Genomic DNA, 13,577 nt, shown 5'->3' with positions numbered 1-13,577 from the left:
TGATATTTCAGTGTTGCTGTACCATGGCCCAACACCGAGGGACAGCACTGCTCCCAGTACCAGGACTGGCTTCCAGAGTCTGTTGCCATTATTGTTGTCATGGTTTGACTCAGGATTGGCACTTGCCTTTAAGTTGTCGTTTCAGTCTCAAGAACTGACCATTGTGGCTGGCAAATCATTAGCATTAAGATAAGAAATGCAACAAATTGCTTTGGGGATTTGCGGGGTAATGTTATTCTCCGCCAGATTTTACAGATACATACATGTTCTTCATGACTTAAAAAACAGAGGAAGTACCTGTATGGGCACATATATATACACAAAAGGTGCCTACAAGCACACTTACAAACATATATATTTTAAAACACATTTCTTAACTTGGAGTGATGCACATGAATGAATATATGGAAAATGAAGTTACTTTCTTCTTTGCAAAAACTGAAAAGCTCAGCCATAGCTTCTCTTCTTTCAGCAAACCAAAAATACTCTGATATGCACACAGCTGTAGCTGCACTCCAGTGTGGTTATGTCTGTTCCCCAGAGACTATTTTGTAAAAATAGCTTTATTTGCCATCACTAACAGCCAACATGGAAATTTACTACATACAGGCATTTCAATTTCTTCTCTATTACTCACAGCTTCCCTGCATGCTAAAAATCCTTTTATTTATGTTGCAGAAAATGTGTTTGAGGACTTCTCCCATGGCTCTTCCATAGTCGTCAGACCTCAGACTACCCTGACATATCAAAGGTACATGTTAAGCATTTCTTCATGTTTCCAAAGCCTGCATTATGTTTATTCTGATGATGAAGTTAAGCCATGTTAAATGCTGAGCTTACTCAAGGGAAGTACGGCTGTTTGACTAGTGACCTGAGCATGTGGCTCCTCTGCAAGCTGCTTGATGAGGTGTCTAAGGCTGTCCTGTTTCTGATAATATATGTGCAACACAAGGTAGCTGATTTGGAGTGGGCTGTGGATAGGATGGAAGTTCTGCATACCATAGCTGTTCCTAGTACCAGTGAAACCAGTGACTGTATTTCTGTTGTCTCCAGTAAGCTTGGGAGCATGTCCCCTGTAAGAAGTGCAGAAAACAATACTTGCAACTCAGTAGATAATGTGTCTTTGATGTTGCAGCCATTTCACTTGCTGTGTAATTAGATGTTCCGAGACACGGTCATAAACCATTTTGTAGGCTTTGATAATGGAAAATCTTGGATCTAAAAATGTGGAGCTGGACTAGAACTCTGAGATATATACTTGACTGAACATTCAGGTGTATTAGTGAGATGTTGCAGGAGGTTTTGGGTTGGTTAGATGCCTAACTCCATAGAAATTAGTCCTAGATTAAAAATTGTCTTTGAACATCACGACATTTAGGTTCTTAATTCCTACTAGACATTAAAAGTGTCTTATTAGTTAGGATCCTGTTGGGAGTTATGCATGTGACCTTTGAAAATATGGGTCTCCTGATATAATTTTTAAAAAAGGTTCACCATGTGCCCTTCTGCATCTTTCAGAGTTTAAATAATTTTGGAATCCTAAGAATGTCCAGTAAAACCAGTCTCTAAGAGCACCACCGTGTATGGCATTTATACTCCTGTTTGTAAAAACTTGGGGATAAAATGTACCTAATACATGCAGTAGTTGGTTTTTGGTTTTGTGTTTTGTTTTTTTCTGCTTTTGTTTGGGTTTTTTTCTGAACTGAGTGCTACCACTGAGTTCTATAGTTATGTCAGCAGAAAACTTCCTGTAAACTTTCTAGACCATAGCTAGCAGTAATGATTTATTTTGTAAGGGTCCCTGAGTGTCGTTTGCAAAGTTAATTCCATCATTTAAAGATGAGCAACACTGTGGACTGTTGCTGTTTTTTAAAATGTCCAATACAGAAAGGATTAGGTCTTAATTACCAGTCTCTAAGCACCACTGACTTCTGAGTTATCTGCTCCAGGCATCATTTGTTTGGTACATCTCTGACCTTGGTTCGTTTGACTGATAGCAAACTTGGGAAATAGGAGGGAAATAAAAAAGCCCGGTGAATATAATTAACATCTGCTTATTAACAAAATTATTTATGAGAGAGGTGATTCAAGTTCAGTTAATGGCTGGAATAATTTTTGCAAGAGAGAAAACTTTGTCTAATTGTTGAGGTGCAGGTGTGCCAACCTGTTTCCAGAGCTTGCTGCTAGCTGCAGTTTTGGGGCTAGGTGCTCAATCGAAGCTGCTGGGCTCCAGCCATGGAGCTGTGGTGATCTGCATCAACTGTCCTGTCAACTCTGAGTCTGAATTTATACCTACAGGACAGGTTCATCGATAGTGTTGCTTGGTGCAGCTTCCCTTGCAGTGTTAATTATGCAGTTCTCCCAGAGCATGAATCTGTGTTGACTTTGAAGATAAATTAGTTACTCTTCCACTTGCAATCAGCCTTTCTCTGTCGCTTAAGGATTATCTTGTTCCCTCTCTTCACTTTGTGGATCAAACACTCAATTAACCCGTTCCACATCAGACTTGAAATCTATAGGGGAAAAATAAAAGTCAAATTTTTCTAAAGCTTGGTCTGGAGTTTAGCTAAATTTCTTTCTAGTAACTTTGCAGCTCAAGGCAAGTTTTTCTTTTCCCTGTGACATTGAGAATTCATTTTTCAGTCTGGATTATCAGTTGGGGCTGGTTTGTTTCCCAGATTCTGCCTTATTTTGTGTGGCTTTAGGTTCAAAGAAAGTTTTTATCATTTCTGGTTTTGTTTCATCTCACAGAAAGATATTTATGTCAGTGAAAATACTAACATCAGAAATTAGGCATATTACATATTAGATATATTAGAAATTAGATAAAATACGTATTTCCATACAAGAACAGATAAACCAGTAGGAATGATCTTAGCAGCAATATTGTATCTATATTGGGGTAGTATCATTAAAAGTGTGCAAACTTTGTGCACTGCTGACTCCTAAGTGGCTAGACAGTTGATGGGGTAGGATATGAAAGTATCTGAGAGGTGGTTGGTAAGAATAAAGATCTAGTTGTACTGGTTCTTCTGGCTCTTGTCTAGAGAGCTGGGTTGTAGATCCTGAAAAAACAGGAAAACTTTTGCAAGATTGGGTCTAATTCTCTAAAATATTGACCTTTTGGGGTAGAGAGCCCATAAATTCCCATGCCATGTCAACAGAGGGATTGCAATTATTGTTTAAATTCCAGATCTGAAATGACAGCAGGGTTAGCAGAGCTTCCCAGCACAGTGAGCCCTGCCTTGTGAACCCCTTGTCTAGTGACTGTCTTCTCCTTGCACCTGCTGGAGGAGTATGATACAAGTGGTGTCTGATTGGAGTTGTAAAGGTGTAAATTTTCTGGGGTTTGAGGAAATAGTCCCTCTCACAGGACCACAACTGCTGCACCTGCCCCAGCACAGCTCTCTGAAGTCTGTGAATCATTGCCTTATTCTCAGCTGCACAAGAGAACAACAGAAACCCTTGGGTTCCTCAATCCAGAATGACTGGGAATATTTTTTGCAGAACAGAAGTTGCTCATCTTTGTAAGCAGGTCATATTTCTAAAGGGATTACAAAGGATAAGGATGAATTACTAAGAACTTTGCATCTTTACTGGGCCTCTTGCTGGCACAGTGTTTATTGGTTTAGAAAAGTCTTCATGAAAATTGTAGATTTTCCCAGAGAAAGCAGGGAAATCAGTATTCCTTTTGCAAACATCAAACTAGCCTGCTTTGTTACAATTTCCTTGTAAAAAGTCTGCTTATGGCTCTCTGATGAACACTGGTTCCATTCCCACAAAGTGGCACTTGCTGAATAATGTGTTACATCTCTCAGTGACTCCTTCCCAGACACTTACCGTGAAATCTGCAGAGATAATTACCACAGTAGGAAATGAATACCAGAAATGCAGTTTCCCCCTTGTTTTAGCAACTTTCTGAGGTTGCACTCAGTTCCTTTCTGTTGCCAAAGTTAATTTTTCCTATTTTTTTTCAGTATCTTTAAAACAGTTAGATTTTGATTAATGAGATCTCTCCACCTACTTAAAGGTGATTGCAACAGTCCCACTGAGTTAAACTGCAGCTGCAGCTTCATCCAAAAAACAATTGCTGTATGGGCTGAATTATAACCAGTTTCTCAAATCACTAAAATTGGTTGTCCCAGACAACCTTTAACATTTAGTTAGTCTCATCTGGTATTAGGCATTAAAGTAGTCAGCCTTGCTTAATACACATCTACATCAGATTTGAGTCATCTAGAAATGGCCCCTCTCATCATCTGCTGTTGACTGAATTGATCATGTGCAGCTTCCTAATTCAGGTGAGTTGAGTCCAGGAGTGAGTGTGAATGTAGCATGAAAAAGTTACCTGCTGCACTTCATTCATTTCCTCAAAAACCAGTGATATATGGCATGATGCTTATGTGACTGGTGTGTTTCCAAAGCTCTGAAGATTTCTATTCTCCAAGGTTTGGATGAGTGTGTTCATCTTGCCATGTTCCTTTGGTCTCTCAGTTATGGTTATGTTCAGGTTCTCTGTCTTGGAGCCACAGTTTATCTCCTTCCTGTGTAAAAGAAAAAATAGTCAAGTCCTCACTAAATATTGTTCTGTGTTTTACACTTCCAATTACAGATTAATAGAATTTGTATAAAAACAAGTAAAATAAAAAGAAGGCGATCAGTGTTTTAAGCCTTTAGATTCTGTTTTTGTTTCCTAAAGTTTTCCATGTGTTAGGATAGTGGCAAAAAATCTAGCAAGTAGGATGTCACAGGAGACTGTAGGCTCAGTGTAAATAAGATTATGTTTCCTTTCTCTCTTATATTCAATGTGATTTAAGCAAATGTAGCAATTATTTCCCACTGCATGATGTTTTTTTTTTTTGCTTTGCAATCAACTGAATATAATGCATTGACCAAAGCAAGGAGAAAAAAACACACACAAAAAAACCCTGAAAAAGATACCTGTGAGTTTGATTCTGATATAAATAACACTATGCAAAATAAATGTTACTGTTCCATGTAACAGAACGGTATTAAACATGTTCTCTTTACTCTTGTGTATGTTCTTTATTTAGTCAACAATTCCACCCTCTTTTTCTTGGCTTTGGATTATATTTTAGATTCTAGTAGTTTATGAACACCCCATACTTAGATACGTAAACTTCTCTGCAGCTGCTGTTATGGGATCAGACAGGTTCTCTGCCACTGTGATATTAAAGCCCAAGATTTGGTCTGTGGTTATAGGGACTTAGTAAAGGTTGGACAGACCCATGTTTCTACTCTTACGCAGAGTGAAATTAGATGGATGTCATTTTTATTTATCTGTTCTTATAGGCTTGTCCCATATTTGTATCACTCAAGGACTGCACAGACAGCAGTGGACATTCTTTAGGAACATATCTATAACAAAATGTTGAGTAATAGCTTTGAGTTGAATACAGACTTGTTTTGCAGCAGTGGAATTGTAGAACAAAGTTTGAGTCATTTCTCTGTGCAGCCTGTAGCACAAGCAGGAACCTAGATCCCATTTTCTCAACCCCATTGCAGTGGTTTAGCCCACAGGATAGCCCTTAGAACTCTTTCCAATGAGCCTATGTCTTTTCAGTGGAGTGAACCAAATTGTGGATCCATCAACACCTCCTGCTCTAAACTCCCAATTGTCACCTGGGGTTTGTGAGCCAACTGGCTCTCTGCTTCAGCTAAGCTGCAGATAAGCTGCTTAGCCTTTAGCAGTAATTGAATCAAAGCCAAATTCCCAAGCCCGGAAGGTTCATCCCTGTTTAAACAAAGAGAGACAACGCGTGTGTATCTGCTACTGAGGAGGAGGAAATGACTCCTTTGAAACTGAATCCACCAGGGAGACTGTATGTCTTCACAATTCATGAATTTTCCAATAAATGTGTTTTTGTCATGTTGCTTTGCTCATAAAAGTGCTTTACACAAGCCAGCCTGAAAGATGTTAGGAGAATAAATCCCTTGTCATCAACTCCACAAGGCAAGGTTTTGCCTTTAGTGGCCACTTTTAGTCATCCTAATTTTCCAGCAGAATTTAATTTACCTGTTAAGAAGATAACCATCTGCATTCAGTCCAGCACCTTTCCCCATGGAAAATTTTGACCTCAGTGCCTTAGTGTGGAGGTGAAAGCTACGTGGAGAGCACAAGCAAGGAAATAGGAGTGACTCAGGTATTTGGTCAAACTTAGACCATCTAGTCTCTGCTTTCTTTGTTGCGTCCATGTGGGGTGTGTGACACAGATAAATTTAAAGAAATTCTAGGAAGCTGTAAACAGCTAAAATAGCAAGAGTTCACAACTTCTTATTGATTTTACAATAACTTTATTTTAAAAAAAAACACCACCACCAAGATTTCCAAATACTGAAACATCTTATTTGGAAGTCTAACCTATGAAATACTTTTCCTATTCCTTTATTTGCAATCGTTGCTTGCTTCAAATGCATTTGTTTTCCAAACTGCTATTGAGAAATGAAGCTTGTTTTCCTGGATTCCAGCAGTGAACTAATTCAGTTTTGCAGCTTCTGGAGCAGAGCTGACACCCAGGTGATTAAGGAAGCGTGTAGCCAGGCTATGCTCAAGTGCATCTATGCTTGAAAACCCAAACACGTACCTGGTGGTCCAGGAGATACAATGTGTTATATTCTCTGTTATATTCACCATCCTGTAATCTGGTCACTGCAAGTTCCACCAGATCAGATGACCTTTCAAATCACTTTGTCATTGCTTTTAAAAATTTATTTTTCAGTTCTAGATTGAATTCTATAGTTCTGGGTAAAGATGGAGCACTTCTTCATTGCTTGTGTGCAGCAAGTACCCAGCAGGCAGTTTTACCTAGCTGTTTCTTCAAACTATCTGTTTTTAATAATCTGTAATTATTAAAATGTTATGCTTTTTGATTATATATCTGTTCAGTAAAGCTAAGATGAAAGTCAAATATGGAAACATTTTTCTTTCAGTTTATTCACAAGGCCTCAGGAAACTAATGAGATTTATTCTGTGAATTAGTTTGTAATTGTGCTTTAACTGCACTGTGACATTTAATAATGTCAGAAGGATTTTGCTTTAGGCAGAGTGATTTCAGCCTCTGTAGAAAATTAATTACCACTCTCTGAATAAACTGCCTTTTTTTTTTTTCTTTTTTTGAGCTAAGCGGTATTTTCAAGGTTAAGCTGCTTTCTGATATTTTGAGGGAAAGAATGCATTGGAGATGTAGATCTAGCTTTCTGGTTCACATACAAGAGGCTGTATTTGTTAAGTCATCACAAATCAGAACCTATTGTTACTAGAAGGCTTTTCTCATGCAGCCTTAATTTTGGTGTTGTCCAGCAGCAGGTTTGGGGAGCTGCCAGGAAACCCGCAGTGCTGGGCAGAGCTGTGGAGGGAGCTCCACTCTTATGGATAGTTTTGAGTGTGCTTAAATGCATTAGATTAATGAAACTAAATAGATGGAGTTGTTTGAAAAAAATTACATTTTTAGGCTTACACGTTGCTATAAGCTTTAAAGCATAATTTTATATGCACCTCTTAATAAGAACTGGTAAAACTGTTGGAATTGTTGCTTTGCTGTGGTGTCAGGAGTAGATATTCACACTGGAGTGTCTGGGCTTTGTAAGGGCATAGCAGCAAGGCAAATTAATTTGAGCTGTTCAAATGGCAAATCAAATGGATTAATGATTTTCAAAATGACAACTGCAGTTACGTGCCTTTTAGCCTGATCACTTTGTATCAGATCCAGTGCTTATTGAAGTCAATGGAAAAAGAGGCCCTTGCTGTAAAGGGAGTGGAGATAAGGAGAAAAATTGGTCCATAGCTATATGTACTCCAGGCCTTGAAATGACTGAAAAGTTTCAGAAGCTTTCAATATTAATAGTGTGCCTGCTCACTTTTCCTGGGGTTGGTATTTCCACTGACAGCCTCCTAAATCCTTTCCCTGCTGTCAATGTAGTGAATAACTCCTTGATGACCTCATCCAAGCCGCTGCCAATTTTAAACTTATTCTAGGTACTTGGCAAACTAATTATCGTTGTCCCGCATTCTGTAAGAGATGTGTTTAAAACAGTGTTCAGTAGGAAAGGGCTATTGTCTAAAAATAAATGAGAGTAAGGCACTGATGTGCAGGGAGATCTCAGTGCACTTTTCAGGAGGATTTTCCAGCGTTTGCAGGTCAGCAGGGCACTGGCTCTGATCTGTCAACATAGTACCATGAACACCAGTGCATTGAACTGGTGGGGAAGTTGGCTTTGTGCAGTCACTGTCTCCCAAGGCTTTGGGGAAAAGCCACAAGGGATACTCTAAATTAATTTCTCTCTCAACTGATGTTGAAGAAAAGTGATAGTGGAGTAACACTTGGCTAGAGGTTCATTGATGCTTTGGGAACCAAAGGTGAGCAAAGCCAAGATGAAGCCAGCCAAGCCTGCATGTCAAAGGGTGAGTTACTTTTCCTTACCCTGTTTGAACATTTGTTGCTCTCCATCCAGCTCATCTGTGGAGTGTATTTCTGCCCTGTAGGTGGGATTTTTCTCGGTTGATTGTCCTTGCTGCCTTATGGATGGAGGTTTCCTCCACAAAAACTTTGTGCAAAAAAATAAAAAGCCACAGCCCATCATCCTCCATACTATGAGTGTTACACAGTAAATCAGACTAGAATAATCTGCTTATCTGCAATGCCTTACTTCAGCTCCATCTGCTCGAGGCAATGGAGAGGTGTACTCCCCAGGGTGATGGATTTAGGCTCTGGTTCATAGGAGCACAAAGAGAGCTCTTAAAGTTTCAGCAGACCCCTGTCATTGCAGTATAGTTGTCCCCTAACATCTACCTGCACTAGAGAGCCTCATGGCATCAGCTGTCATTGGAAAAGTCTCCATCCTGCCAATAAAATGCAAGTTAGTCCCTGAAATTCATGTCGCAATCAATATGAATTTCTTTTTCATTGGCCTGTATTGAGCCAAGTTTCAATCCATTTTTGCATTTTGGAAGCTCATAGATCAATCCAATATTGGTATCTCTTTTTTGATGCTGTTCAGTAGTTGCTGCAGCATTTCCTGTGCCTGGTGTGTCGGTGTCCATGGCTGTCACTACTTCCAGCCATAGCTCACACCACACTTGGAGATGGTTTTGCAAGTGCTCTCCAATTTCCATGTAAAGGAGGGAGCTCACTGGTCTTCAGTTTGGCTCTGAGTTGGGGACTTAGTGGGCATTGCATTCTTTCCATTATGAAAACTGTCTGTGAAGCTGTCCCAGATGATGCCACCGCAAGCGAGATGTGTTGGCTTGATCACATAGTTTGCTGAGATGAAGTGGCATTCGCAAGGGACAAGAATGGAACAATCCATGATGCTAGGAGCTGCAGCTATTCACAATAATTGCTCTCTGGGTATCCTACAGTCTCGGTGATGTTCAGGGCAAGAAGAAAGAAGGCTAGTTGGCTAATGAGTGTGCACAGCAGCTTGACAAAAAAAAAATTAGAGTCAAATATGTGCCTTGGTGGTCTCAGAACAAGTCAGATGCAACCACTTTCCTTCTGTGCTGGAACTCATCTAGAACAATAGTGTTCCCCAAACTATCCTCAGTTTTTCATTTAAAAAACCCCATTTTAACAGATGATTTCTCCCAAATATTTAATCATTAGATGCTTCAGCACAATAACAACTTCAGGGTGCTTCCAATTACTTTAACAATAACTGTATCTTGGGCTAATAAATGTTCAGCTGCAGGCCTTGAATTTATTAGCCCAGGAAAATGCATATTGCCTCATAAGTAGGAAGCACCTTCAGGTAAATTAATGACTCATGTTTCTCTCACCCTTCTGAAATTTAATCTAATGAACACTCAAGATAAGAAAGATATTAAAAGTAGGAAAAGCAAAAAACAGCAAACTTTCCACTGGCAATTACTTAATGACAAAATTGTGTTGATACTTATTGGAAAAGTCAGTCCACAACATTGCAGAATAATCTGAAGTTGTCTTTCAAGAAGTTCACACAATATTAGATAACTTCTATTTTATTTTACTATGTGAAGAGTTGAATAAATAAATGTTACAGTGATACACTGCCATTGCCATTGGCATGATGTCTTGCCTCAGTGTTCAAGGACTGCACCTACAGACAGGCAGATAAATTGTTTGCTCTTAATGAGGATAACAACCTGCTCATTTCATCAGGCAAAATTTGATTTCTAGGTTGTAAGCTGCTGATTTTTGAGTTCATAGCTATCCTAGCAAACCTTCTCCTCTTTGGTCCTGATTAAGCAGCAGCATTCACGATCACATGGCAGCTGGAGGTGGTAGAAAAGGCAGGCGGGTTAGGATATTTTGGTAGTGAAATTGTGCATCTTATTTTTATGGTTATTTCAGTGTGGTTCTGTTCTGCTATTGTTGCATCCTCTTTTCACATTGATTCAGATCTTGTTGTCCATTGTTTTCTTGTTGCAATATAGGGTCTTGTAATTTTGTAAAAGGACTTGTAGCACCATCTTATTAACATCAAAGCATGGTTCACTTTTTCAAGGTTTAACTGCTCTCTGTAAGAATGTTCGGGACTGTGAATCCGACATAATTCTATGGATATTTCCACGTTGGGTTTGAAGGTGTTTTAGCTCTAGCATGCTCTTATTTCAGCATGGTGGGTTTTTAAATTTTTGTTTTCACGCAGTCTGAGGCTGGCTTTCCCTTCTCTGTTTTTCTGGACTTTTTGAGATCTCACATGTGCTGTCTTAACGCCAACAAGTAGGATTCTCAGTGCTGAAGTCCCCTTTTGTTAAGGTTGTTTGGGCACTCACAATGTGGGTAGGTGACTGGGGTTTTTAGAAAACTCACGGCTTTAAAAGGAAACTTTGGCTTCTACATCTCTTGGACATCATTGTGATTTTTTCCCTAAACCCTTCTGTGCTTCTGAAAGCCGAAACTTACAAGACTTTTTTCCAATTAATATCTATTCTGTCCATGAAGAACAAATTACACATTTCAGAAAGTTTCATTAATATTGATGAGCTTTACATATGGCTAGTTAGTATTCAATGTATTTTGATCTGTTCAACAGAAAGAATTTCAACTATTAATTATGTTCTGGTCATTCAGTTTTCATGAAATTGAAGAAAGTAATGTGTTGGAAAAGAATGATGTGCTTGGAGCAAGAATATCTTCACTGTTTATACCTAGAAGCAGAATGGAAATGTCTTCCTCAGCATTTTTTCTACATTTGCATGGCCTGTATTTCATGTGTTTGTTTTATTTTGCTAAGATTGTATGCAAAGATATGTCCAAAAGGAACATGCATGTTCCTTTGTGTTGGAAATATTATTCCTGCTTGCTTACAGATGCAGAAGTGAGGCAGAAAGGGGCTCAGTTTTACATAAATATTTAACTTCACTAAGAGCCAAGTATAATGTAATGGAAGGAAAAGTCATACAGACCTTTTACACTTGGGTAAAATTTGAATTCAAGATGATATAATTTTCTTTGGATCAGAATTGCTACAAGTTTTTCTGCTTTCTCTTATAATGCTATAGGACTGTCCCAGTAAGAGGAGGGGTATTGATGAAGGCAAACCTGCATTTTTCATGGCTGCATGATAAAGTTTTGGTTTTCATACATGGAAATATTTTTATGTACAATGTAAGCTATTGTTTTGACATGCATTTGTGTGTGCCCAAGGAAGCTTCACCTTTATTATCCCATATTAAAGAAATGAACTGAAACTGTATATTCTGTGTTTGAAAAACAAAACTTGACATTTTGAATTCTGCATTGTTTTGGCAGATTAAGTACACTTACTGTTTCAACAGATGAAAACACATTGAAGTGCTTCAACAGTGAATTAGAGAATACCTAACAGATACAAAAGAGAGCAGAGGCAGAGGGGATCTTCTTTGCCAGTCATGTTCCTCAGCATTGCAGGCAATTTGGAAGTACCTTATCTGTGCTTACTTGAATATTTGAACTTGAAAAAATACCTCAGTGTCATATGAAGCCACCACACACTAAATTATTCCAACCATACTTTACATTTTAGCAATTAAATCAGCTATGAAATAATATTTTAATTAAAATCAAGCCTTTTTCTTGTTTTTCAGTTGTTAATGAACTATTGGTTGAAGATCAGCTTACTATGGTCCAAAGCAATGGGTATTTGAGATACTGGAAAGACAGTGGTGTTCAGTCTTGGGATCACTTAAGCACTTATAGAAAAGTCACCCTAAATGAGCATTTTATGATGTCTACTGTAGCTGTACAGAAAATGATTCTTTTTTTTTCTTTCCCTAAGAAGGTGCCACTTTAGAGACTCAGTAAATTCCTAAAATAAGTCTTCTGTAGTTATTATAAAAGTACTTCTAAAGTGTCAGCAAAGCTCTGTCATTAGCCTGGAGTAAAAATGTATATATTTTCTGTAGTGAGTCTCAAAGTTCTCCTAATGGGCCCCAAGAAATGCTCTTTGAGTGGCTTTATTGGAGGAGGGGACTGAGAATCAATCTTAGATTTGAGAAGGATTTTTCTTCCTTCAGTGTTGCCCTGAATAGCTCAAATACTGGCACTCACATTTGGAATCATTAGTGCTGTTAACTCAAAGTCACTTTGACATTAAAAAAGTGGTGTAGAATTGACTACTGATTGCTGAAGAGCTCTACCAGTGCACAAATGGCACAATAGAATGGGTTTTTCCTGTTAAATTGTATCAATACTTGTATTACCAGCTACTAAGTACTCTTTCCTGTACCCCCCCATAATTTATGTGCTCTCTGTGTATGAAACTTTACACTTACACTGCAATTGAGTGCAGCTGTATGTAAGAAAAGGGACTGGGAAAAAAATCTTTTGTTACTATTTGGAAAGCAAGGAACCGGAAATAACTAAACAACTGGTTATCCTTGCTTGGAACAGGGGGTTGGATCAGATGACCGCGTTAAGCCCCTGCCGGCCTTAGATGTTCTGTGAGTCTGTGAAATGGAAGTGTCTTTGCATTTCCATACTGATCACACTCCCAGTGGCAGTGGTCTGTCCCAGCTGGGAGCTGAGTGAACCCAGGAGCTTACTGTGTTCCACCAGTCCTCCAGTGACCCAGCCCTGCCTCGCTGTGCAGCTGCAGTTCAGTCCAATTTCTCTTGACAGCTAATGAGTTATTGCAACAGATGGCATGGTATGGGTGACGTTTTAGTAGTTTGGGTGTAGCTGATGTTTTGTTGTGTAGAGAGGAAAGGAGTCTATTGGAAAACACCTCAGGCATACACATACAGAAACCACTGATCTTCTTTAAGGAGTCTAATGAATTAATCAAAGATGTGACGTCCAGTGATAGGACAAGGGGCAATGGGTGCAAACTGGAGCACAAGAGGTTCCATTAAGTATCAGAAAAAACTTCTTTCCTATAAGAGTGACAGAGCCCTGAAACAGGCTGCCCAGGGAGGTTGTGGATTCTCCTTATCTGGAGACATTCAAAACCTGCCTGGATAAGTTCCTGTGTGATGTGCTCTGGGTGACCCTGCTCTGGCAGGGTGGTTGGACTGGATGATCTTTCGAGGTCCCTTCCAACCCCTAAGATTCTGTGATTCTGTAAGGGACTGCCTTTTGTTACTATAAAAATTAAGC

This window comes from Apus apus, chromosome 26 (genome assembly GCF_020740795.1).
Source record: "Apus apus isolate bApuApu2 chromosome 26, bApuApu2.pri.cur, whole genome shotgun sequence".
In the NCBI taxonomy this organism is placed as follows: Eukaryota; Metazoa; Chordata; class Aves; order Apodiformes; family Apodidae; genus Apus; species Apus apus.
This window is presented reverse-complemented; position numbering follows the sequence as displayed.